The sequence below is a fragment of the Myotis myotis genome, unplaced genomic scaffold, assembly GCF_014108235.1.
Source record: "Myotis myotis isolate mMyoMyo1 unplaced genomic scaffold, mMyoMyo1.p scaffold_m19_p_3, whole genome shotgun sequence".
Taxonomy (NCBI): domain Eukaryota; kingdom Metazoa; phylum Chordata; class Mammalia; order Chiroptera; family Vespertilionidae; genus Myotis; species Myotis myotis.
Window position 1 is genome coordinate 146,235,269 of NW_023416335.1, and position 14,978 is coordinate 146,250,246.

General features: G+C 41.3%; 1 long non-coding RNA gene across 1 annotated transcript in view; it reads left to right on the top strand.

Moving 5' to 3' along the window:
* LOC118651380 overlaps positions 1 to 14,978 on the top strand; it is a 107,742-nt gene that overhangs the window by 67,136 nt on the left and 25,628 nt on the right. Inside the window, exon 7 of the long non-coding RNA XR_004966225.1 lies at positions 2,370 to 2,439. This is a non-coding gene — a long non-coding RNA (uncharacterized LOC118651380). The remainder of the gene's footprint in view (positions 1 to 2,369; positions 2,440 to 14,978) is intronic.

The window sequence follows — 14,978 nt, forward strand, 5'->3', positions numbered from 1 at the left end:
GGTTATGGCTCTACCCCATTACACACAGAGCAGGGCCCATGGGGGGGGGGGTGGGGTTGTGGCGCCACCCTCTATCACCCACAGAGCAGGCTGATCAGGGGGTTGGGGAGCCGCACCCTGTCACACACAGAGCCGCAGGGCGATCAGAGGTTGGGGAGCTCCCCCCGTATCAGGCACAGAGCAGGGCTGATCAGGAGGTTGGGGCACCTTCCCCTGTCACGAACAGAGCAGGGCGGATAGGGAGGTTGTGGCCCCGCCCCCTGTCACACACAGAGCTGCAGGGCGATCAGGGGATTTGGGCGCTGCCCCCTGTCACGCTGATCCCGATGCCGGGAGGCCTCTCGGCTCCACTGATCCCGGTGCTGGGAGGCATATTACCCTTTTACTATATAAGATAGAGGCCTGGTGCATGGGTGGGGCTGGCTGGTTTGCCCTGAAGGGTGTCCTGGATCAGGGTGTGGGTCCCCACTTGGGTGCCTGGCCAGCCTGGGTGAGGGGATGATGGCTGTTTGCAGCTGGTCACACACCATTCAGGGTGGGAGTCCCCACTGGGGTGCTTGGCCAACCTGGGTGAGGGGATGATGGCTGTTTGCAGCTGGTCACACACCCTTCAGGGTGGAGGTCCCCACTGGGGTGCCTGGCCAGTCTGGGTGAGGGGCTGAGGGCTGTTTTCAGGCTGGCGGGTGACGGAAGCTCCCAACTGCTCCTTTTTTTCTTTTTTCTTTTCTTATTCTGGGCCGGCTTTAGCTCTGAGGCTCCAGCTCTTAGGCCTCCGCTGCTGAAAGTAGGTTTCTGGTTTGTTTCGTTTCGAAACAATGTATAACTCCAGCTCTGACTCATAACTCATAACTGAACCTAATTGTCCATTAATTGTGTTCTCACAGAGATGAATAAAGAAGAAAAAGGGACTCTTTGGAACAGTTGAGAAATGTAAACAAGAATCTTTGTTATAAGACATGAATGCAGCAAAATGACTCTATGAGATCAAGATGGTGCTCTGGGAATCCTGAGGGATCAACCAATAGTGAGGAAGGTGACAACGACATGACCACATGCTGTCCTCACCGGTGGGATTGTATCTAACATAGTAACAGGAATAAGCAGCAAGCATTTTAACAGGATGAAAAAGAGCCTGTGATTTGAGCAAACTAATGTTCTTGTTTCTAGGGAAAACACCCTCCTAGAACAAACACAGCAGGCTTTTCAGATTCAGCGGCTACATTAATGCAATTTTAATTTAATGAAAAGGACTTTATGCTGTGACTACAGAATGTGATTAGAAATCATTACAATAATATTAATAAATATGAAATGATAAAATGTCTGAGGCACTGATAGTCTCATAAATGTCATTACTAAGAGTAGAGAAAGTGGGGGCATCACTACCTAGATGAGCAACAAAAGCTCAGGTGAGCTTAGGTGAATGAGGACCTAGGTTTTGTGCGGAAGGGGGAAAGGGTTGGCTGGAATACCAGAAGGTTAAGAAAAGTGGAAAGATTGCTCAGCAGGCAAGAACACCAACGGCCACATGTGAAAGAACATCTTGGGTGGTACTCTATGTGTTATTCTGACTCTATGAATGCTAGTAGGTGTAGTCTTGTAATTCTGTTTTGGACATTGCAAACATCAACCATCAGACTTTTTTCTAGGACCTTCTGAGGGAGTCAGAGAATCTTTCGGAAATAGATGACTAGAATTGGTAATTTAAAACAACCCCCCCCAAAAATCAATGGAATATTAATTGGGACTGAGATATGTACAAGTTGTTAGTCACAATTGAATTTATTGAGTTCTAACCTATACCGGGTACTGTACTGTGCATTTAACACATGGAATCTCATTTAATTTGCATAATAAGTGAGGCGAGTATTTTCTCAGGTTTACAAAAGAAGAAAATAGAGAAGTTAATTAGATGCATTCCAAAGACTAGTATCTGTAACATAAATGGAAGTCCCAAGCAGGCATGTTTCAACAGGAAAAGCTTAGTAAACTCTGAGCCCAGGGATGAGGAAATGGTGTCATCTACTTTGCACTTTGTAGCAGAGATTAAGATTTGGGCCAAGTTTAGGATAGTAGTGGAGAAGTAATTATCAAAATCTGGTTCTCACTTCGTTACCTTTGCAAGCACTCATTACTTGATGTTACTGTGCTAAACAAAGTAGTAGAATCTTAAATCTCATGGAGCTTACATTCTAGTGAAGGACACATCATAAACCAGTAGACAAATATTAAAGTTATTTTGGATAGTGATATTGTTATGAAAAAAATGTGATAGTGAAATGAGAGAAATTAACTCTGATTAAGGTGATCAGGGAAGGTTTCCTTAAGGAGGCAAAGTTTAAGCTTGTTCTTTTATTTTTTTTTTAAAGCTTGGTCTTAAATAATGTGAAGAAGTCAGTTGTCTGAAGATCTGGAAGAAAAACATTTCAGATAAACAAGGTAAATATTTGGGAAATGATCTGATTGTTAAATATGGATATCCTAGACTAAGTTTGGCAATATTTTGGTGAATGAAAAGAGCTTCAGTTTGTCTTGGTGAAGCATTTTCCCTAACTCTTTTAGTATTTAAGTATTCAGTGGTCCAGACTGCTTCTAAGATCCCACCATAAATGTACTTAGAGCCTCTCCTGTGTGGCCTCTTGTGGCCTTCTCAGCTTCTTCCCAAGATCCTAAAGGAAAAGGCATTTTCCTAACTGCGATAACTGTTCATGAAGATATCTGCAATGATTCTTCTTATCTATGTACTAGTATTTCTTTGCAATTGTGACTTTGTTACTTCTCTCATTAAGACAGTGGTTGGCAAACTCATTAGTCAACAGAGCCAAATATCAACGTACAACGATTGAAACTTCTTTTCTTTTCTTTTTAAATATAGTTTTTAATGATTTTTCACAGAGAGGAAGGGAGAGGGATAGAGAGTTAGAAACATCGATGAGAGAGAAACATCGATCAGCTGCCTCCTGCACAACCCCCTCCTGGGAATGTGCCCACAACCAAGGTACATACCCTTGACTGGAATCAAACCTGGGACCCCTCAGTCTGCAGGCCGACGCTCTATCCACTGAGCCAAACCAGTCAGGGCATGAAATTTCTTTTGAGAGCCAAATTTTTTAAACTTAAACTATATAGGTAGGTACATTGTTATTAACTTAATTAGGGTACTCCTAAGGCTTAGGAAGAGCCACATGTGGGCCAAAGAGCCGCATGTGGCTTGCGAGCCGCAGTTTGCCGACCACGGCATTAAGAGGTCAAATTCTTTCTCCAAACCCTTGAATCTGGGCTGGCCTTGTGACTTGCTCTCCCAATAAAATGGAGCGGAAGTAACATTGTGTAGACTCTAAGAGACTTTTGAAGCTTCTGCTCTTTTCCTTTTGGAACACTGCCATCACCATGTGGAAAAGCCCCAGCAATCTTTCTGAGGTTGAGAGACCACGTGGAGACAGAGGTCCAGCCAAAGCCATGACCAACTGCCAGACTTGAGTAAGGCCAACTTGGACCATGCATCCCTAATGGTCTCCAGATGCTAGTGTCTACAAAGAGACACCATCAGCAGAATGGGTGAGATCAGCAGAAAAGCCACCCTTTGAAACCAGCTCAAATTTCTGACCCACAGAACTATCAGCAAATAAAATGCTTATCATTTTAAGCCATAAGTTTGTTATGCAGCAAAGAGGTCATGAAGAAACTAGCTAGACTCCGAAGATCTTTCTTTTGGGCTTTATGTCATCTTGCTTTGACCTTGAAGGTGCTGACTGAATACTTTTTCAAGAGGTCTCTCGAATGGTGCCAGAATACAATATACTAAGCTTTCATCCACTTTCAAATTACTTCATTTGAAGTATATGTTTATCAGCAGAATTGCAAGATTATTTCTACTTTCTAATAGAAAGTAGTGAAAGGATTCCATCAGGCAGATGACACCACTAAACTTGGACAGATGGATTCAGAGTCCATTCTCACTGTCCCAAACTTCTGTTTTCTTTTAGCACATGCTCTAAATTCCCAGTTTAGGAACCTTTATATATTACCAACTACGAGTACACTAGAGGCCCGGTGCACGAAATTCGTGCACGGGTAGGGTCCCTAGGCCTGGCTGGTGATCAGGGCCAATCTGTGGGGTGACTGATGGGGTGATCAAGGGGCCCCTGCTGGCACCCACCTTGGCTGGCCTGGCGCCGCCTGCTCACTGGCCCCATCCTCCCTCCCCCACCATTGCTGCTGGTCACCTCCCTCTGTGGGGTGACTGGCAGGGCGATCCAGGGCCCCACACTGGTACCCACTTTGGCTGGCCTGGGGTCTGCAGGCTGAGGGAAGCTCCTGCATTGAGCATCTGCCCCCTGGTGGTCAGTGCATGTCATAGCAACCGGTCGTTCCGCCGTTTGGTTGATTTGCATATTAGGCTTTTATTATATAGGATAGTGCCCTGAGCACTAGAATCTTGACTACTATTTGTTGATTCCTGGTATTTCAAGTACCTACCATTAATAATTAAAAGGACATTTTTGATTTGATATGTTTTCCTATATAATAAAAGCCTAATATCCTAAGTGTCAGTCATCCAGTCATCCGTTCAACCAATCAAAGTGTAATCCTATATAATAAAAGGGTAATATGCAAATTGACCCTAACAGCACAACGACTGGGAATGACTGGTCACTATGACACACACTAACCACCAGGGGGCAGATGCTCAATGCAGGAGCTGCCCTCTGGGTATCAGTGCGCTCCCACAGGGGGAGCTCTGCTCAGCCAAAGGCCAGACTGATGGCTGCCAGCATAGTGGTGATGGCAGGAGCCTCTCCTGCCTCCTCAGCAGCGCTAAGGATGTCCGACTGCAGCTTAGGCCTGCTCCCCGCTGGCAAGTGGACATCCCTTGAGGGTTCCCGGGCTGCCATAGGGATGTCTGACTGCCAGCGTAGGCCCACTCCCCCGGGGAGTGGGCCTAAGCCAGCAGGTGGACATCCCCTGATGGGTCCCAAACTGCGAGAGGGCACAGGCCGGGCTGAGGGACCCTCCCCAAGTGCACAAATTTTTGTGCACTGGGCCTCTAGTATGCTAATGATAGGCTGAGGCCAGTCAATTGCTCGCTATGATGTGCACTGACCACCAGGGGGCTGACGCTCCAACCAGTAGGTTAGCTTGTTGCTGGGGTCTGGCTGATCAGGACTGAGCAAGACAGGCTGGACACGCCCTGGAGCCCTCCCGCAGGCCCTCCTGTGGGCTCTCCCTGGCTGGCCAACCTCCTGCATCCCTCCCGAGCCCCGATCATGCACCGGTGGGGTCCCTCGGCCTGGCCTGTGTCCTCTCTCAATTCAGGCTGAGGGACTCCCCTCCCCCCAACCCCGTGCATGAATTTCGTGCACCAGGCCTCTAGTAAATATATAATTAAGAAAAAATGGAGCCCACATTAATAGTTTAAGGTACCATGTAGCTCTGGCTTTAACAACTGCTTCCTCTCTACTGAGATTTGGAAGTATATGATGACATTGGTTACCATGTCTCTTTGGTTTTTCTATTGTACTGGCTACGTTTATTCCTTTTTGATACTGAACAGATCCAGGCTGAATAATTCTTCCATTGTAGAAGGATGCCTGCTAAAACTCCTTTTAGGCATCTTCTTTTTTGTCAGTTTGATAGTTTTATAAGGACCAATGGAGTTTGATGAGTAGTCAGTATCTGACATGAGTGTTTACTAAAAACTCTTTCTCTATTACTCACAATCCTACCATTCTGTGGTTATTTTGTGTATTGTTTAATCAATATCCCTTTTTTACTTTCCCATCAGCATCAGCTGTGATGAGAGCTGTCCATTTGCTGACTCACTGGTGTTTGTGTGGTTTACCCCAGCAATGGCACTGCATGTAGATTATACTGGTCTTTTGATTTTCTCTATTGCCCATACAATACCTTGGCCAGTTTCATTTTAACTCCAGCTTTTCTGCTTGGTATCATATCCCCCTTAGATTACACTCTTTCTGTTTCTAAGCTTATGTCCTTTTTTTTTTTTTAAAAAAAAATATTTTTTTTGATTTTTTTACAGAGAGGAAGGGAGAGAGATAGAGAGCTAGAAACATCGATGAGAGAGAAACATCGATCAGCTGCCTCCTGCACATTCCCCACTGGGGATGTGCCTGCAACCCAGGTACATGCCCTTGACCGGAATCGAACCTGGGACCCTTGAGTCTGCAGGCCGACCCTCTATCCCCTGAGCCAAACCGGTTTCAGCTAAGCTTATGTCCTTTAATCCTCGGCTTCAATTTCCTGCTTCCTGTGGAGAACAGTTCTCAGTTTAGACTTGAAATAAGTGGTATTTCCTGAGCTCCATCAATTGTTGAGACTATGCTTCTGTCATTCCCTGGATTACATATCCAGCTCTGCACACTTCCCTGTATTCTTTTTGGTGATTAACACTCACATGTTTTTAAGAGATAATGTTTCTAAATGTCCTTTAGTTAAAGTTTTATAGTGCATGAAACTTCAAACATTTTATAATGAGAGAGATAAATCCCATTAATGTTCTTTGTTGAGGGAATAGCAGATTTATAAATGGCAGGTCTTTGTAGATTTATAAATCTATAAAAAATACACTTCAGGAATCTTTGTCTATAATTCTATGTTATCAGTCTCTAAATGTGAAAGACCAAGAGCAGAATGAGCTGGAAATAGAGAACTCTGAATCTAAATTTTGAGAGATTTATAAGAGTATGAGGACACTGGTAAGCATTTACAAGGTCTACCCTTCGTAAAACAAAACATAAAACCCTAAAACAGTATTCTAAATTCACAGGTCTGATTTAGCCAGGCTAACATATATGTTTTTTAATTCTCACCCAAAGACATCTGGTTGTTGTTAATTTATTGATTTTAGAGAGAGAGGCAGGAAGAGAGAGAGAAAAAACATCGATGTGAAAGAGAAACATCAGTTAGTTGCCTCCGGTAGTAGGGATCAAACCTGTAACAGGAAGTGCCCTGACCAGGAATTGAACCTTAAACCATTTGATGTATGGGACAATGCTACAACCAATTAAGCCACCCAGCCATGGCAAGGCTAATAATTTTTAATTATATTCTTTGAATGATACCAGTCCAACATGAATATGCTGTGATTATGAAAAATTAATACTATACAGACGCATGCAGAGTAAAAGCTTAAGTATCTCTTATCTTAGTTGGGGTTCCCTCATAAGCAGATTCTGAGAAAGAGACTTGAATATAACTATGTATAATGAGAGAAACTCTTTGTTTTTCTTCTCTACTCACCACTCACTAAATGTTCTGTACTCTAGGGTGTGTGGTATTTTCCCATACTAAGCACTTCTCCAGTGTTCTGCATATACCAGCTGGGTGTCCAATAATTCAGTTAAATTCTGACGCTATCTACCTGGAGATAGCATCAGATCCCACAAGTTAAGACTGCTGCCCCACTTCAGGTGCCAATTGCAAATCCAGGTTGTCTCCTGAGCTTCTGACTGACTGGCTGTAAATGGGAGGTTCCCACAACTCCCTTCTGAAGTTTGATAATTTGCTAGAATGACTCACAGAACTAGGGAAACAGTTTACTTATTAGATTACCAATTTATTACAAAAGCTACACCTCAGGAACAACCAGATGGAAGAGATGCATAGGGCAAGGTATGAGGGAAGGAGCACCAAGCTTCCATGCCCTTCCCAGGCTCACAGCTCTCTAACCACCATGTGTGTGCCAACCCAGTAGCTCCCCGAACGCGTCCTTTTGGGTTTTCTCGAATGCATGATTGATTAAATCACTGGTCATTGGCGATTACTTCAAATTTCAGCCCCTCTCCCTTCTTCAGAGGTTGAGTGGTGAGGCTAAAAATTCTAACCCTCTTAATCACTTGCTGGTTCCTCTGACAACCACCCTTAACCTGTGGTTATCTTGGAGCTTTCCAAAAATCTCATTAACATAAGCTCAAGTGTAATTGAAAAGAGCTTGTTATGAGTAACAAACACATCTTTATCTCTCTTCTCACTTAGGCAATTCCAAGGATTTGGGACTTTGTTCCAGGAATAAGAATGAAGACCAAATATATGTATTTCTTATAATAAATCACTACCACAATAGGTATTTTAATTGGGAGGTAAAGGAGTGAAGAAAGTGAGATGGAAAGGAGAAGAAAGTCAATAAGGAGTGTGTTAATAAATGGGCTACTACTGTAGACAGTTGAAGCTTAATTATTTCGTTGGAGAACCTCTGGGGAATCCTGTAGAATTGTAGACATTTGCTTCAGAATTGTCCCCCTAAACACTATTCTTTTCCTTGACTTATTTATTTAGTCCTAGGCTAATCAATATCCCATTGTTTTATTCTAGTGGTGTAGTATGTTTTGATTTCTAGTAGGGTAAATTCTCTTCCCTATTGTTATTCATTTTTTTTAAAGAGTAGTTTATTGATTTTTAGAGAGAAAGGATGGGAGAGAAAAAGAGAGAAACATTGATGTGAGAGTGTAACATCAATTGATCGGCTGCCTCCTGCATCCCCCATACTAGGATCAAGCCTGAAACCCAGGCATGTGCCCTGACCAGGAATAGAACCTGCAACCTTTTGGTGCACAGATGACGCCCAACCAACTGAGCTACATCGGCTAGCCATTTTTTATGAAACCAAATGATATTTATAAATTTTTCTTCCATGTAATTTTTAAAATAAGCTAATTAAGATTCATATATTTTTAAAAATCCTACTGAGTGCTTACTACTCTCAACACCTTACATATATTACATTATTTAATTCTCACAATAGACCCATGACATAGATAGTTTGATTCAAAGAGGTTAAGTAATTTGCTCAAGGCCATGTGGGTAGTAAAGTGACAATTCAGATTTATATCCAGAGCATTCAGATTCAAGGCCAGGAGCTCTTATCTACTAATACGGGTACCTTTGAGCCAGCGTTTCTCCTCCATGAAGCTTTCTCTGAGTCTTGCAGGTGAACTTAGTTCCTATCTCACATTGTTGATAAAGCTCTCTGCAATAAAAGCATTTATTATAGTTTAAGAGTGTTGGGACTTTGGTAGCTTCACTCTCTAGCATTCTTATTTCTTTCATTTATTCATTTCCTATGTTTAGCATAGTGGCTATCCTATATAATAAAAGCCTAATATGCAAATCGACTGAACGGGGGAATGACCGGTCGCTATGATGTGCACTGACCATCAGGGAGCAGACACTCAAAGCAGGAGCTGCCCCAAGCCCACAGACCCCAAGCCAGCCAAGGTGGGGTCAGTGGGTGCCCCAATCGCCCCACTGGTCACCTCGCAGATTGGCCCTGACCGCTGGCCAGGCCTAGAGACCATACCCATGCACAAATTTTGTGCATCGGGCCTCTAGTAACATATATTAGGGACATGATAAAGATTCACCAATTGAAAATGTTAATAACAAAATAGATGGAAAAAGAAAGCATTCTGTCTATTTTCCCAACCACCTTACAAGGTATGTAGGTGGTGTGTGTGTGTGTGTGTGTGTGTGTGTCTGTGTGTGTGTGTTTATCTAGCCCCAGTTTATGGGTAAAAACCAAAGAACTTATATGCATTTACGCATAACCCATGGACACAGACAATAGTGCAGTGAAGGCCTGGGGAGGGGGCAGGAGTGGGGAGAAGGGGGTCAATGGGGGGAAAAGAGGGGGAATCTGTAATACTTTTCAACAACAAAGATAATAAAGAAAAAACACCAGAAACAAACAAAAAACCATTTAATTAATTATTTGTAAGTGTGTGCTTTAAGGTGGGGAATGTAAAGGTGAGGTTGACAACTCAGAATTTGGCTTGATTAGAATCAGGTTATGTAATGTTTGACCTTAGGCAAATCACTCAGCTTTCTAAGCCTTAATTTTTTTATTCATAAAATGTGAGCTAATACTAGTACCAAGCCCATACACATGGTTGTTATGTTAAATGAGAATATATGAATTAGTCTTGGCAAATGCCAGTTAAATTTTCCATTTTGCAATCATATACATAATATGCAGTAGGAACTGTGCTACTAGTAAAGCTTGGGAAAACAGAGGTTAATAAACATCACTTGTGTTGTCTAGAAATCTACAGATTACTATGGGTTATAACTGCCATGTGGGTCAAGTATAATACTGAATTATGTACATGCTATTATGAGCACACAGTGAAGGGAGGGTCTACGTGTTTCTGCCTTTAAGGATCAAGGGGCAGAGGAGAGATGAGGATACGGGAACTCTCTGTTCCTTCTGTTCATTTTCTCTGTAAACCTAAAACTGCTCTGAGAAATAAAATCTATTAATTTAAATAAACAAACACATAAGGCCAGGGGAGACTTCTCAGAGGGGTTTTTGGTCACAGCTGAGTCCTGAAGGATGTTGCAGGAGAGGACACCTAAGGAAATGACAGGAATGAAGTCTCGAAAGGTAGGTTGGGTCCAGGTGTATGTTTGGTGTTCTCCCATATGTCATTTCTCCACTGTAGTGTCATTTTCTAATCCTTGTGGAAATATTACTAATTAAAATAATTTATTTTATATTTTATGTTCTCTAACATGTTTACATTTAAAAACTAAGTTGTGCCCTGGCCAGTGTGGCTCAGTTGGTTGAGCATTGTCCTGTGCATCAAAAGGTCACTCACTGGTTCTATTCCCTGTCAGAGCATGTGCCCAGGTTGCAGGCTAGATCTTGACTGGGGGCGAGCAAGAGGCAGCCAATGGATGTTTCTCTCCATCGATGTTTCTCTCTTTCTCTCTCTCTCTCTCTCTCTCTTCTCTCTCTCTCTCTTTCTCTCTCTCTCTCTCTCTCTCTCTCAAATCAATAAAAACATATAAAAATTAAATAAAAATAAAAACTAAGTTGTGCTATAATTTGTTAAGAATTAAAAATAATTTGTAAAATATTTTTATTGCATGTGACAAAGGGTTCATTTTAACTTTCAAACACCTAACAGATCAATAATTAAAAGATGGGAACTCCATGGGTCAAATACTTGAGCGGGAAATTCACAAAAGAAATAAACATGGCTGACCAATACATGGACTGTTCAACCTCACTAGAGAGCAATGAAATTCAACTTAAAGGAGATACCATTTTCACTTACCAAACTGGCACATTTGTCTATTGGTTGTTTATTCCAGTTATTATTAGTTGGAGTTTGGAGAAATGGGCATGATCACAAAGACAATTTGGTATTAGGTATCAAAAGCCTCTTAAAAAAAACCTTAAAAGTGTGTTCACTGAGTTGACCCAGCAATTCCACTTCATGAATTTACTTCAGGTAAATGATCATATATGTGCACATGGATATGTAGCACAAGTTCATTGTAGTGATAATAAGAAAGAAAAAATGAAAAAAGTCAGCATTTAACAATAAAATATTGATTAAATAAGTAACGCAATGCATCCATATAATGGGATACAATGCATCCTTGAAAATGGTTCTAATATGATGAAGGGACATTAATAACATACTGTAATTTAAAAATCAAATTTATAAAATGGTATACAGAAACAATCCTATTTTAGTTATGTATAAATGCATAGCAAATGGACTGAACAGATATAAGCTTGTAAAGAATATTAACTAATTTAATAATGACCTATAGAGGGTAGAATTCCTGATGTTTTTTTGGGTAAAAACTAGATAAAAATGTGAAGTGACAATATTTTTCTTTGGTGTTCCTGACCTCTCCTTTTACTCCACTTTCCCAACATCTTGGGTACACAAGGCACTCAAAAGCTTTTCCCTTCTAATTTACAAATGTATTACTTCCCTCAAGGACATTTTCTTGTCAACGAAGGACATAGGACAAAGTCAGAGGAATATACCAATAATCATTTTAGAAATATATGAATCTGTAAGCAGTATGAGGAAGGAATTTAATGAGCACATGGCTTTCTCCACTTAAATAAGACAGTTTGATGTGGTATAATGAGCACTGAGTAAGTGTAGTGAACATAGGAAGTTTCTTCATTCAGTCTCCTTTTTTGAGACATAGTATAATAGTATTGCAATTTCCTTTTGTGGAATTTCCTCTCCCCAATTAAATGAAAAGTTGATGAGCCTATAAATCAAGGTACCTGCTGAGGAATGGGCAGATGACTCAAGGATTAATCTGACTCTTCCTGGTTCTTTGACTCTTTAGTGTGAATGAAGTGATAAGGGAAAACATCAGCTGGCTCCCCTGGTTTTAAGAAGTCTCTCTGTCAAAACAGTTGAACAGCCTGGCCTGTGTGGTTCACTGGTTGAGCATCGACCCATGAACCAAGCGGTCACTGGTTCTATTCCCGGTGAGGGCACATGCCCAGGTTGTGAACTTGATCCCTTGTAAGGTGTTTCTCATTGATGTTTCTATCTTTCTATTCCTTTCCCTTCCTCTTGTTCTAAAATAAATAAAAATATATTAAAAAACAAACAACAACAAACAGTTGAACAGCTCCTATCCCTGAGACTACTGACGCTGCCTGGGTTTTGTCATTTCTGATCTTGGCACTTTGCTTTATTTCTGTGTGCACTGCATTATCTTCCAGCACATTCCTTCTTGCTTAGGTTAACCAGGAGGCTTCTGTTGCTTGCAGCTGAAGATCTATGTCTCCAGGTATCAGGACACATGATGACTCTCTGTGAAACACTTAGCATCTCCGCTCTTATTTTTTATGTGTGAAAGGAAGTGATTGGACTACATGGTTTCCAACTTCTCCTCTAACTCTAAAACGGAATGAATATATAAGGCTAACTTTCCTTAGAAGTCTTCAATCATTCTGAACATATGTCTGTTTCTAGATGCAAAGGTTGGGGCGAATGCACTTTCCCATTAACTGTGACTTCTAATTTGGTCTCTTAGGGTGCCTTCAGCTTTTAGGCCCTGGAGTCCATTTAGGGTCGTTTAAGCAGAGGCCACATCTGTGATATCTGAATTGTCTGGCTAAGCATCCTGAACTCATTGGATATTTGCCAACCATATGCTAGATCAGGGCCTGTCAGGAGCCTCATTTTGAAAGACTATTTAGATGACAAGAGAAATTACATCTGAAAGAAAGGAAAACATGGGTAAAGAACCCAAGGAATTGGCACAGCTGGGTGTCATTAGCAATGATCAAATCTTATCCAGTATAAAAAGCAACAGGAAGCGAGATGGGGGGGGGGGTATGTGTATATATGTGCATGCCTGTATATGTATACATTTTTGTGTATGTTTGTATATATGTCTGTGTCTATGTCAGAAAGTAAATGTGTAAACATTTAAAAAGAGACTTTGTTTCCTCTGCCTGCTTCTCCCCCCCCCACAACCCCCACCTGCATCTAACTTGAATCTTTCTACTGTGTCCCAATGGGAGTGTTTGATGAGTTAAAATCATCTTAGAATTTCAGTCTTGGAGGCAGCAACTTTGATGCTACAGGCTCAGAAGAGGGTTAGATAATTACATTATTATGAGGGGGGAGGGGAGAAGAGGGGAGGAGTGCAAATACTAAACAGCTGCTGGAGAATCTAAAAGCTTTTGAAATACAAATTCATGAAAGATCCAGATCCTTTTTTTTCCTACAGTTATTACATATTTTATAATGATTAATTTTCTGAATGTAAAATAATACCTTTATTTTAGAAAACAATAACTTGGGAAATAAATCAGGTATATATAAAGTAGCCAATAAATAGTACCTATATTCTTACCACCCAGAGATAGCCACTATAAATATTTTGGCGTATTTCCTTTCATTTGCAGAAGATGTTTTTAATGGGATAATCCAAATTTGGGGTTTACTGAGCCTAGTCTGAGAATTCTTTTCATTCTGAACATGCATTTGGTCGCCAGGTTGCTAAATAAAAACGAGACAAGAGTTCCCTTAGCAGCTGTTAATTTAGTTTTACAAATAGACCTTTAAAATAATATTCTGTCTGCAGGTTTTCTTTTAGAAGCTTAAATATGCTGCTTTACATTTGCCACCCTCCTCCAACCAACTCAAGTATGTCAAACTCAAAGGCTAACATGGGCCAAATAAACGAGGCATGCGGCCTATGGCTGCGAGTTTGACATGCTTGCTTTAACTTACATCACTGCACCAATCCCTGCTTACCTTGAAGTGTATGCCAAAATCCCCATATCCACACAAATTCATACCACACGTCGAAATAGGAACTAATAATTGAACACATGTGGCAAGTACCACACCAAAGGCTTTTTATGTGTCATCTCATTTACTCCTCACAAAACCTTATAATAACGATACTATTAATATGCTGATTTTACTGATGAGGAAACAAAGTCTTAGAGAAATTAAGTGACTTGTTTAAGATGGCCACAAAGTAGTTACTGGCAAAGCTGACATTTCAGCTCAGGTCTACCTGATCCCAAAGCCACTATGCTACTGTACCACATAAGGGCAGGGGAAATGCATGCCTAGACAAAATTGTAAAGACAAAAGCCAGTGTTGAATGCTCCCAATTCCCAGCCAGTAGGAACCCTTTGCAAAAGGAGTTTTTGATGAGAAGAAGGGTATCCATTAAGAGCAGAGATGGGGAAGATTTTTTCTGTCAAGGGCCATTTGGATATTTATAACATCATTCATGGGCCATACAAAATGATCACTTTAAAATTAGCCTGCTATATTTGGTCAAACATTTAATTAACACACCCCTAATGCGTTGGGAGGGCCAGACCAATCATGGCCCAGGGGCCAGACATTCCCCACCCCTGATTAAGAGCTTTCCGGTTAAGATGGGTGACATAGTTTGAACATTATGATATTCTGAGGGAACGCTGACCTCGGGAACATTAGAGTTGGCCCCTACAGCTATACTAAGTAAAGTATGATCTAAGTTAAGTCCTTCAATTTACAGATGAAAAAAACCGAGGCTTGGCGAAGTGAAGTTTTAATTTCTTGGCAGTAATAGAGTGTGGCTTAGAATCTGAATCTCTTGATTCTCTCAGTCTAGAGCAGTGATGGCGAACCTATGACACGCGTGTCAGAGGTGACACGCGAACTCATTTTTTTGGTTGATTT